Genomic DNA, 11,825 nt, shown 5'->3' with positions numbered 1-11,825 from the left:
CCGAGCCAAGATCCTAAATTTGATAGCATAAGCTGCGACAGTGCGGAGGCCCTGCCGGCAGTCGAGAAGACGACCACCAGCCTCGAAGATCGAGAGTACCCGGGAAGTATCGAATACTCTTCTCAATTCCCGGGTAAAGGCGTCCAGACTGTCGCAGATTATCGCCCCTGCCTCTAATTCCGCCGTAGCCCAGGAGAGAGCTTCGCCGGTGAGCAGTGTGATAATATACGCTACCTGCGCTGTCTCCGATGGAAATGATCGTGGTTGCAGCCGGAAAACGAGTAGACACTGGGTGATGAATTCCCGACAACCATCCGGTGATCCGTCATAGCGAGCGGGCGCCTGCAGATGTGGTTCGCGGGACTGCTCCTGGACCCCGAACCCTCCCCGACTTTCCTCTGCGTGGAGCGCTGCTTCCCCCGCCGCCGACTGCACACCAGCCACTCCTTCTTGGGCTTGTCGAGCTGTGGCCAACGCCGACTGCGCCACCGCTTGGGATGATCCGACGACCCCATTGAGTCGGATTAACTCGGCGCTGACCAGCTGCTGATGTTCCTCCATCCGTGTCTGGGCTGCTCCCTGCGTCCGGAGCATCTCCATGATGGCCTCCATGGAATTCTGATGGTCAGGTCTTCTGTCAAAATGCAGGTAGGTGAATTCCAATGGTTGAAGGCAATCACAGAGACAGAGAGTGTTTACTCTTGAACAGGTTCGACTTTAATAGTAAGAACACAGAGTAAATTCTAAGAGAGAACAAGTGCTAAAAGCACAAGTGTAAGATAAGGTAAATGGGAGCTTATTGGAGGTCCACAGTAGAACCGTCCGCGTTATCCCCGAACGCAATTAGTGAAGACCTGACAATGGACAAGCAGAAGAGAGGTATGTTAAATAGAGACCAAATACCAACATTCCACACACACCCCCGTGACAGCCAATCAGGAACCACCCCTAAGTGACAGCACTAATTGACAGGGAAATGACAGGTGACAAGCCCAGTGACATATGCCAGGAATGTGGGTGGTCACCGACCGAGGTCGGTGTCCAGAACGTAACAGTGGGCGTTTGTTATTCCAGACGAATTTATATGCAGCAGAGTGCAGTTTTTGCCAGTAACCAACAGGAGGAGACAACGGAAGCATGGAGCTAATAAAATGTATTCTAGGTAAGACATTCATCTTAATTATTGAGGCGCGGGCCTGTAATGAGTTCTTTAATTTGGACCACCTGTCAAAATCCTTTGCAATCCTGTCACCCAAGCCGGAGTAGTTATACTTTACAGTCTGGTTAACAGTCGGGAATATTTCAACCCCAAGGCATTTAAAGTGATCTACCATGAGTATATTTGCTGGAAGGAGGGTTGCCTTCGCAGCCTCGTTGAGTGGAAGGAAGGCTGATTTTGGCCAGTTGATCTTAAATCCAGATAGGCTGCCAAAGTCATCTATTACTCGGAGAAGGTAGGGCAGAGAGACGGCCGGGTTCTGCATAAATAGGAGTACATCATCCGCGTATAAGCTGATATGGTGATGTGTGCCCTTAATTGACACAGGGGATATAACTCGTGATTGCCTTATGTACTGCGCTAGGGGTTCGAGTGAAAGAGCAAAGAGTCCTGGGCTAAGAGGACAACCCTGTCTAGAAGAGCGCGAAACAGCGAATAGTGGTGAGCAAAGCTTCCCTGTCAAGATCATGGCAGATGGGCCTGTGTAGAGAACTTTGATCATGTGAATGAAACCCTCGCCCAATCCCATCCTTCCTAGTACTGCCCATAAATACGACCACTCCAGTTTGTCAAAGGCCTTCATCGCGTCTACGGACATGACGGCCGTAGGGGTTGCAACATCCTTACTGGCGTCAATCACGTGTAGTAACCGTCTGATATTATCCGTGACCAGACGGCCTCTTATAAAGCCAGTCTGATCGGGGTTAACCAGAAACGTCATGTGCTTTTGAAGTCGGATGGCTAGCACCTTAGCATATAGCTTGAGATCGGCTCCGAGGAGACTTAAGGGTCTATAGCTGCCACATTCAGTGGGGTCCTTATCTTTCTTGAGTAGAACAGATATAAGTGCCATATTGACATCCCTGGAGAAGTTGCCCTCCTTGACTGAGTGTAAAATCATTGAAAGTAATAAGGGACCAAGTATATCCCAAAATGCAGTATAGAGTTCCGGTGGAATGCCATCCCAACCAGGAGCCTTGCCCCGCTGCATGTCCGCAATTGCCACCCTGAGTTCATCTAGTGTGATAGGTTCAGCTAACCGATTTGCGTCCTCCTCTGATATTTGTGGTAGATTAATTTGACTAAGATAGTCCTCCTTGGCGTGATCAAAGACCACTTCTGACTCGTACAGGTTGGAGTAAAATAAGCGAAATGTATCATTGATTTTTTTGGGGTTGGTGGTTATCTCCCCCTGTTGGTTCTTAATGGCAGGGATATCCGCAAATTGATCGCTGTACTTGCAGCTTTTTTTCTTACAGTTAGAAAAAAAAGCTGCAAGAAAACGGTAAATGTCTGGCAAATTACACACACACACACACACACACACACACACACACACACACACACACACACACACACACACACACACACACACACACACACACACACACACACACACACACACACACACACACACACACACACACACACACACACACACACTGAGGACAGACTCAGGCAAAGTGGCAGGATAGGTGTCAGCAGTTGGGCGTTCAGTGTCTTCAACACTTCCACACACTGCAAGGAGGAGCTGGCATCAAACAGCTGTGCCCCTCAGCCAATGCCACCCCAGGTGAGCCAATAAAAACAGCCGTATTTATTTAGCATTGAACTACCATCCTAAACAGCTTTCATTACTGTTTTTTTTTTTTTTTATTATCTACTTTTTCTGCTTTTTCTGTGATTTTTCTCCCCATCCCAATTTACCTCTTGTGCCAATTCTCCCTCCCCTGTCCTGATTGTTGCTCGCATATGCCCCCCACTGGTCGGTTGTAGGGAGGATCGAAGCCTTGCATCACATGTCCCCTCCGATACATGTGGAGGCAGCCTGTCGCATCTTTTCACCTGCTAGCTTTTAGCTAAATCTGGGCTCAAGCTGTGTTTATCTTTCTTTGTAGTCATGGGTGACCTGGCCAGTTACATAACAGCAGTGCTTCCACTCCTTCCAGGCTCTGGACTACAACCTTTACTACTGGATTTACTTGACAGCCTCGGAGTGACTAGTGTGGACGATCTACAGTTTTTGCAACCGCATGAACTTGAAGGTGTCCTGAAGCCGGTGGAATCCAGAAAGTTACTTGCTCATGCCAAGAGTAAGTGAAACATTGACTGTCACTCTATTTGAGCATGTCTTCATTTTTATATAGTAGAGTGTATGTCAAACTGACTTTTGTTTAACAAAATGGGATTAATAAAGTATCTATCTTTAGGTTACAACAGCAGAGAATCGGAAGGAGATTCCAGTAGCCCGTCTACAGCCTTTCCTGCCAGTTCAGGCATTTTTTCTTCTGTCAGCAGCAGTAAGTAAAACCATTGTGCACACTTTCCTTTCAAATGACAATACTTGAGAGGTCTGTTACGACCAGAAAGGAGATTGCACTGTGCTCATTACATAATTCGCTGCTGCCTTAATGAGGTACACATGGAATGAGTTCAAGTATTAGGGTTCTAATGGGTTCTCCTATTAAGGGGGGGGGGTAGGCTCCCAGATATACACAGTACATTTCACAGAGTAAATTTTACTCAAACTGAGTAAATTGTACTCAAACTGAGTACATTTTACTCAAACTGGTTTGGGTAAAATCTTACTCAGTTTGAGTCAAATGTACTCAGTTTGAGTAGAATTTACTCTGTGAAATGTACTGTGTACTTTTTTTTGGTTATAACCTCTGCATTTGTCATGTCTTGATGGTAATCAATAAATTATGATGTCAAATCAAAATCCATAATGGATAAGGGGTCAGGGGAAGATTTACCTCCACCCAATCAAAACTCAAACCAGCAGGTTTAATTGGACGGCCTAGTTGTGCATCAGAAGCCGAACCAGAATGCACCTATCATCATAATCTATTGATTACCATCGAGACATTATGACAAATGCAGAGATTATAATAAAAAGTACATAGAAATCTGGGAGCCTACCCCCCTTAAATACACTGATTTAAGCTTCAAATTTGAGTTTCATATTGTGGGCTCAATTTGTTGCCGTCTTCACTGTTAACATCCAACCATGGTCGCACTGAGTAGTGTACTTGCAGAGGTGGTGGTCCAAACAATATGATAATAATCCTCTGTGCCTGTTTTGAAAATAACGTTATCATTCACTACCATTTTGGACCCCTCTACAGACTTTCCCAACACCACTTCAGACAGAGATGCGGATGCGCTGTTTTACTCCTGCCTAAGCTCGCCTACAAGCTCCTTGTCACCTCCGTTCACGCCAAGACTATGCCCCATCACAAATAAACGTGCGTACATTTACCATGTATACTGTTGGGGATGTTGAAGGTTTCATTCAATTGGTAAATGGTCGGCCCAAAACTGTTCTTACTGACTATGTAAATGTGTTTAAAAAAAAAGAAACACCTGTCATACAGAATGGCACTATTCTAAAATGGTTCAATGTATGTTAAAAAACAACACATGAATTGAAAGGAGACATTCTGAACTTTTACCTCATAGTTCATTGTTTCATTTAAAATACAAATTATATTGTCTCAGAGGCAAAACAACCAATCTCTCATATCTGTGCTAATTATGGCTTACTGTATTCCAGGTCTGCCGATGTCCTCATTGTCCTCCACCAATGAGTGCTCCATCAGCCGTGAGAAGGGAACAGCAGCACTGGACAATAACTGGCACTTCAGTTTCAAGATACAGTGGAACATCATGCCGTCGCATATACTAAAAACATTGGAGAATAAAGAGCGGCCAACGGCGAGGGATAGAAGAGAAATAGTCAGGTTGATTTCCGCAGAAATCCTGGTTGTCTGCAAACATCCTCAAAAGAAACATTTGAATGAAATTGCCCGCAAGATGGTACTGGATTATCCTAAGTCCTTCAAGGATGTGATGGAGGATCAAGTCATAGGTAGTGGCTACGATTCTCTAGCAAAACAACTACAATGCAGAGTGGACAACCACAAAAGGATAGGTCCACCAACGATGACTCAGCCCAGCAGTGTTGACAAGGGAAAGACACGAAGGAAAATTTCTTATGGATGTGTGAACCCAGAACCTCAACTGCGTGCTGCAAATGACGAATCACAGAGGAAGATGAAAGAGGAGCTACATAAAATGTTTGAGGAAAATGAGAAAGATGAGAAGAAAATAGAAGCATTGATGACTAACACGTTTGCCTCCCAGAGAAGAGATGTCCTAGATGAGAAAGACACACAGACTTTGAAAAAAGAATGGCCCTATCTTTTCAACACAACTGGCTTGAATGCTCATTTCAATGAACTGACCGGGGTCCAGATAAATGAAGAATTCCAAGAGGCCATGAATGTAAAATACAAAAGAGTCCTGGGATTTTTCAAGTGTCTGCGCCCAGAAAGAGATAGTGTTGCAGGAAAACTCCAACCTCAAATCCAGGCTGCGGGTTGTGATGACTCCGTTGGGACTGTGTTACTGCTTTTAGCTCACTTCAAAGAAGACCAAAACAAGATGCTCAAAAATGTTGAAGATACCTGTCTTGCAGCAGATGTGAACTCTCAGGATCTTCCCACAACCCCATGCATATTGCTGTGTGGTAAGTTAAGTAAAGGATAATGTATAGCTATACTCTGTCATTGTCGCAAAATAATTGACCGACACTGCGTTCTGGAACACAGAGGCACAGCCGAGGTGTTCTAAACCCAGTGAAGGTCAATTATTTTGTGACATTGACAGAGTATAGCTATACATTATCCCGCTTATTACATGGCTAACTTACTAACAATATACCTAATTCATTTTACACCATCGACAAGACGAGATCAAATGCAGACTCAGTTGTTCTGTGGCTCCTCTGTCATCGCCGGCACCCGGCAGGTGTGTGGACTTGATTGCACTGATGTAGTGCAGTTGTGCATAATGGTAATGCTTAGCTTTCGTGACTGCGATCAAAATGCTTGATTGTGATTGGTCAATAGCGCTCTGTTGCCCCTGACAGCGGTCATTATTGCGCGTTGCCCATGACAGCGGTGAATTATCGAGAAATAAATGTTTTTTTTTATCTACTTTTTCTCCCCATTTTTCTATTTTTCTCCCGTCCCCAATTTCGTATTGTCCAATTACCCTACCCTTCCCCCTACCCTCCCCTGTCTCGAACGCTGTTAGGCCATGCCTCCCACAAGCCGGTTGCAATGTGGACGAAGCCCCTCCGGTACTCAAGGAGGCAGCCGTCGCATCTTTTCACCTGCACAGCGCGATCTCTCAGCGGCGAGGGTCTGCGTGGGAGAGCCCTCGTTGCTTCCTGATTCTACTGCGCAGGCGCACCAACCGACCTGTAGGAGTCGCTGTCCACAACGTCCAATCCCCACCCACCAGCTTCCCACCCCCTAATACTGCCAATTGTATTAGTATGAACAACCAGCCAAGCTGCTACCAACGCCGAGAGCTGGGCTCGAACCCAGCATCTCCTGCGTTGGTGGCGAACGCCTTGCCCACTGCGCCACCTAGCCGCCCGCATTTTGGCTAATGTTAAAACTTGTCAGCTCAGTTTTGTCTATTTTTCTGTGTGTGTGTGTGCGCGTGCATCTGTCATACCTTCACAGGACAAAGCCCACTGACTGCATCTGTCTTCATGGTAGCAGTGGACCAGGTGGTGGTCAATGATGGAGTCTCAACGTTCACTGAAGCAGTTAATGCCATGTTCATAATCTATTATGCCCTCAACATCGACTATCCTGTAGAGCTGGGTGCAACAATGGAGTTTCTTCAAAGGTAATTGTATATTTTTTTCATCTTTTAATTAATTTACCAGTATAATGAATTTTTTTTTTTTTTTTTTTTATCTTTTTCCCCCTCCATTTTCCTCCGATTTTCTCCCCATCCCAATGTTAGTCATATGCCTATTCCCAATCCCCTTCCTGGTCGCTGCGCACTTACCCCCACAGTCAGATCATCTGGGAGAGTGGAGGCTATCACGTGCTTCCTCCGACACACGTCCAGCCAATCAACCGCTTCTTTTCACCTGGCAGCGCGGATCCTCCCTGAGAGGGCGTAGCGTGTGGAAGGATCACACTATCCCACTCAGGTCCTATCCGCGCTTAGCAGGCGCCCCGACCGAACTGTAGGAGTCGCTGTTTACAATGGCCCGGACCCACCCCGCCAGCTTCTCCCACCCTCTAATACAGCCAATTGTATTAGTGTGAACGGCCAGCCAAGCTGGTGACTCCGGGGTTGGTGACGAACGCAATCTCCGCTACGCCACCTAACCGCCAGTATAATGAACTTTTAATCATAAAGTCCTTGTAGCAGTTTGAGAGTGAATCAATGCAGTGCAGAAGGCAGGGCATGAGTGACAGAGCCCATTCTTTCAAACATTCATTGAGAGCAGCACACACATAGGCTATAGCAGTATCACGGTATGCAGCCAAGGCCCACCAATGTGAGAATGAACGGAATTGTGTAAATGTACACCATTTGATAACGATGTCAATCCTTTTATGTACCACTCCTCTACAGATGCATGTTCAAGATAAATCCGGACAAGGGCTCAAAAGTCCACAAACAAGGCAATAAGAAGTGTCTCTCAGTCAATCCCAAGGTCCTGTCACTCATATCGAAGATATCAGAGCATGACTGGCTGTAGTGACTGGTGAGTTTGCTGTTAATTCATTTGATTACTTGTGATTTATTTCATGTCCCTTTTCTCAAAACGATTTGGCAGGTGATCGGATCAACCTCTATTCAGGTAAATCTAATTCTTTCCACCACAAGGTCGGGAGTAAAGCGAATACAGTTACTACAGGAAAAAAAACCTTCAGTGCTGTTCTTTGCTCTTCCAATTAAGAAACTCATTTCATTTCAGATATAACTAATGTTAATAGCAGCATCTACGCTAACCTCCGCCATTGGTGTTTTGAAATGAACAGTTGCTTCTCACTGTTGTCACACCTAAACCACCTCTTCTCGTAGATTACAAACTTCTCTCTATGGAGATTTGCCAGAATGATGTGGGCAGTGAAACGTGAGCTCACAAGATCAGAATGGTCTCATGTCCAAATTCTTAAGATTTGGACATCAATCTGATGCAATTTCTTCTTTATTTCTCCATGAGGTTGATTGAAATAGTATTTCTGTTTGTGTGTATTACAGAGAATCCAGAGCCATCAGGACTAAAATGAAGCGAAACAAGATACAGCAGCACTGGAAGAAAGAGGATGAATAACATTCTTGTTTTCAGTTCAGTTAATTTTTATATTGGACACATGACAATGGTCATAAATCGCAAGTTTTACCAGCTGCTGTTGCAGCATTGTCCGAAAGGGGCTAGGGAGAAGCACTATATAGCTTGCCGGGCCCTACGCCTGAAGACTACCTTTTTTTATACACATATATACCTGCACATATTCATACATGATACATATTTATACATGATGTTTATAGCATTGTTCTGTATATACTGTATACATACACATATACACACACGCATATATATTTATCCCATAAATACTGTATCATATTATAAATAATAAGCTGTACACCAACTGGGGTGCTCTTTGCCATGGATATGTATGTGTGTGTGTGTATGTATGTATGTATGTATGTATGTATGTATATATATATATATATATATATATATATATATATATATATATATATATATATATATATATATATATATCCATACACACATGGCAAAGAGCACCCCATAGTTGGTATACACAGCTTATTTACAATATGATTAATAAATTAGTGTTGGCATGTATATAAAGTGATATACAGTACATATACACATTATAGTATATTATGGTTGAGCACTTTGGTTCCGCACGGACGTTTACACTGTTATAGAATAAACCGCTGCCAGCAGGCAGCAGCCCAGCACTGACCATCTCCAACCCTAACTTAGGGGTTAGAGTTAGAGGTGGTCTAGGTCTGGTTAGGGGTTAGAGTCAGAGGTGGTCTAGGTCTGGTTAATAGAGGCCATAACCAGACCTAGACCACCTCTAACTCTAACCCCTAACCAGACCTAGACCACCTCTAACTCTAACCACTAACCAGACCTCTTCCATGTGGCACTTTAACAGTACACTGACCTCAGAATGTATGTTGTTATGCAAGCAGATTGCAATCAGTGTGTACTACTAGTACTACTGTATTTAGTTTACAGTATCATGTTGTTATAGAATACACCGCTGCCAGCAGCAGCCCAGCACTGACCAATGACCATCACCAAACTTAACTTAGGGGTTAGAGTCAGAGCCTAGGTGGTCTAGGTCTGGTTAGGGGTTAGAGTCAGAGAGGTGGTCTTGGTCTGGTTAATAGAGGCCATAACCAGACCTAGACCACCTCTAACTCTAACCCCTAACCAGACCCAGACCACCTCTAAATCTAACCCCTAAATTACCCTAACCAGACCTAGACCACCTCTAACTCTAACCACTAACCAGACCTCTTCCATGTGGCACTTTAACAGTACACTGACCTCAGAATGTATGTTTTTATGCAAGCAGATTACAATCAGTGTGTATTACTGTGTTTAGTTTACAGTATCATGTTGTTATAGAATAAACCGCTGCCAGCAGCAGCCCAGCACTGACCAATGACCATCACCAAACTTAACTTAGGGGTTAGAGTAAGAGCCTAGGTGGTCTAGGTCTGGTTAGGGGTTAGAGTCAGAGAGGTGGTCTTGGTCTGGTTAGGGGTTAGAGTCAGAGGTGGTCTAGGTCTGGTTAATAGAGGCCATAACCAGACCTCTAGACCATCTCTAACTCTAACCCCTAACCAAACCTAGACCACCTCTAAATCTAACCCCTAACCAGACCTTCCATCACCATGTGGCACTTTACACAACAACCTCAAAATGTGATTTATCATTTTATGTTTATGCAAGCAGATTGCAATCAGATTGCTACTGTGTGTACTATACACTATTGTACTGTACTATTATCTACTCAAGTTCAACTACTACTGTACTGTGTTTGTTTGTTTACAAAACACAGTATCCTGTTAGTGTTGTTGACACTGTTACACTGGCTGCTGTTACTGTTATTTAATATTTTCAAATAAATCGCTGCCAGGTGAGCAAGGCCAGAGATAATGTGACTGTCTTATTAAGTTATTTCTCCATTCACAGATCGACAGTGAGTGCACCCTTCCTGTGTATTACTTGTGCCGGCGACTCAGATTCCCCTAGGTTAAAAAATAAATACGCAATTTAAATCAGAATATGTTCCATGTTGACTATTTCTGACTTCTGCCAAGTTTTTTTTCATTGACTAAAAATAGACAAAAATGTCATCTGTTTACTAAAATGCTCAGACATTTAGTTGACTAAAACTGACTAAACGAAAAAAATAAATGAAAATGACTAAATATGATAAACGAAAAAGGAGCACTTGACACATTACTAAGGCTAAAACTAAAATGAAAATAGCTGCCAAAATTAACACTGGTTTACAGTGACATTCCATATAAATGTTGTGATTTCCATATAAAATGTTGTGCTAATAAATACCGCTCTCCTTCGAGACACCACCTCCGACTCATCTCTCAGCACTATACAATATTATGCTATATATAGTTGTTTCCTTTTCACCATTGGCAGATTATCATCCACATTGGTGAATAGAGCTTTTACATGCTTATTTCTACTTTTGACACATTAACTGTACTGACTTTTACAAGGTATATCAACTGTATGTATGAACTCCAAATATACTGAGAAGAGTGCTTGCTTGTGGGTTGTTGAACTGGAGTGCAGCTGAGACCATGCAAAATGAATACTTAACCCATTTAGACATAAAACGCCTGCTAAAAACTCCTATTAAAACCTATGCAATTAGGGTTTTTTGGAAAGATTTTCAGAATTGTCAGTTAATAAAACCTTTTATATCAGCCTCTGGAGCAGATTGAAACATGAAATGAAAACCGATAGATTAGAACTTGGGCTTTTATTTGAACATCATTAATTTTCCCTAATGTGCATTGACATTTAAAAAAGAAAAATGTCTTGTCCAGATACTTTTAAAGGGATTTCAAATAATAGGTCATTTGAATGTAATTGTTATACAGCAGTTGGGCTGTAAATATACAGAGAATATATAGCAAATATCTGTAAAAAATAAATTCACTGCTGAACTTTGAGTTCTGTCACTTAATTGAAGGAGTTTGATTGTAATCATTTTGGAAAAACCTGCCAAATAACAGCGTTTTACTGCTGAACGAAGTTCTGTCACTTAATTGAAGGAGTTTGATTGTAATAATTATGGGAAAACCTGTAAAATAACAGTGTTTCACTGCTGAACTTAAGTTATGTCACTTAATTGAAGGTGTTTCATCATAAATGTAGGAAAAACCTGTGAAATAACAGTGTTTCACTGCTGAACTTTAAGTTCTGTCACTTAATTGAAGGAGTTTGATTGTAATAATTATGGGGAAACCTGTAAAATAACAGTGTTTCACTGCTGAACTTAAGTTATGTCACTTAATTGAAGGTGTTTCATCGTAATAATTTTGGAAAAACTTGTGAAATAACAGTGTTTCACTGCTGAACTTTAAGTTCTGTCACTTTATTGAAGGAGTTTGATTGTAATAATTATGGGAAACCTTGAAAAATAACAGTGTTTCACTGCTGAACTTTAAGTTATCTCACTTAATTGAAGGTGTTTCATCA

This window comes from Notolepis coatsorum (assembly GCF_963971535.1).
Source record: "Notolepis coatsorum genome assembly, chromosome: 14".
Classification (NCBI taxonomy): Eukaryota; Metazoa; Chordata; class Actinopteri; order Aulopiformes; family Paralepididae; genus Notolepis; species Notolepis coatsorum.
This window is presented reverse-complemented; position numbering follows the sequence as displayed.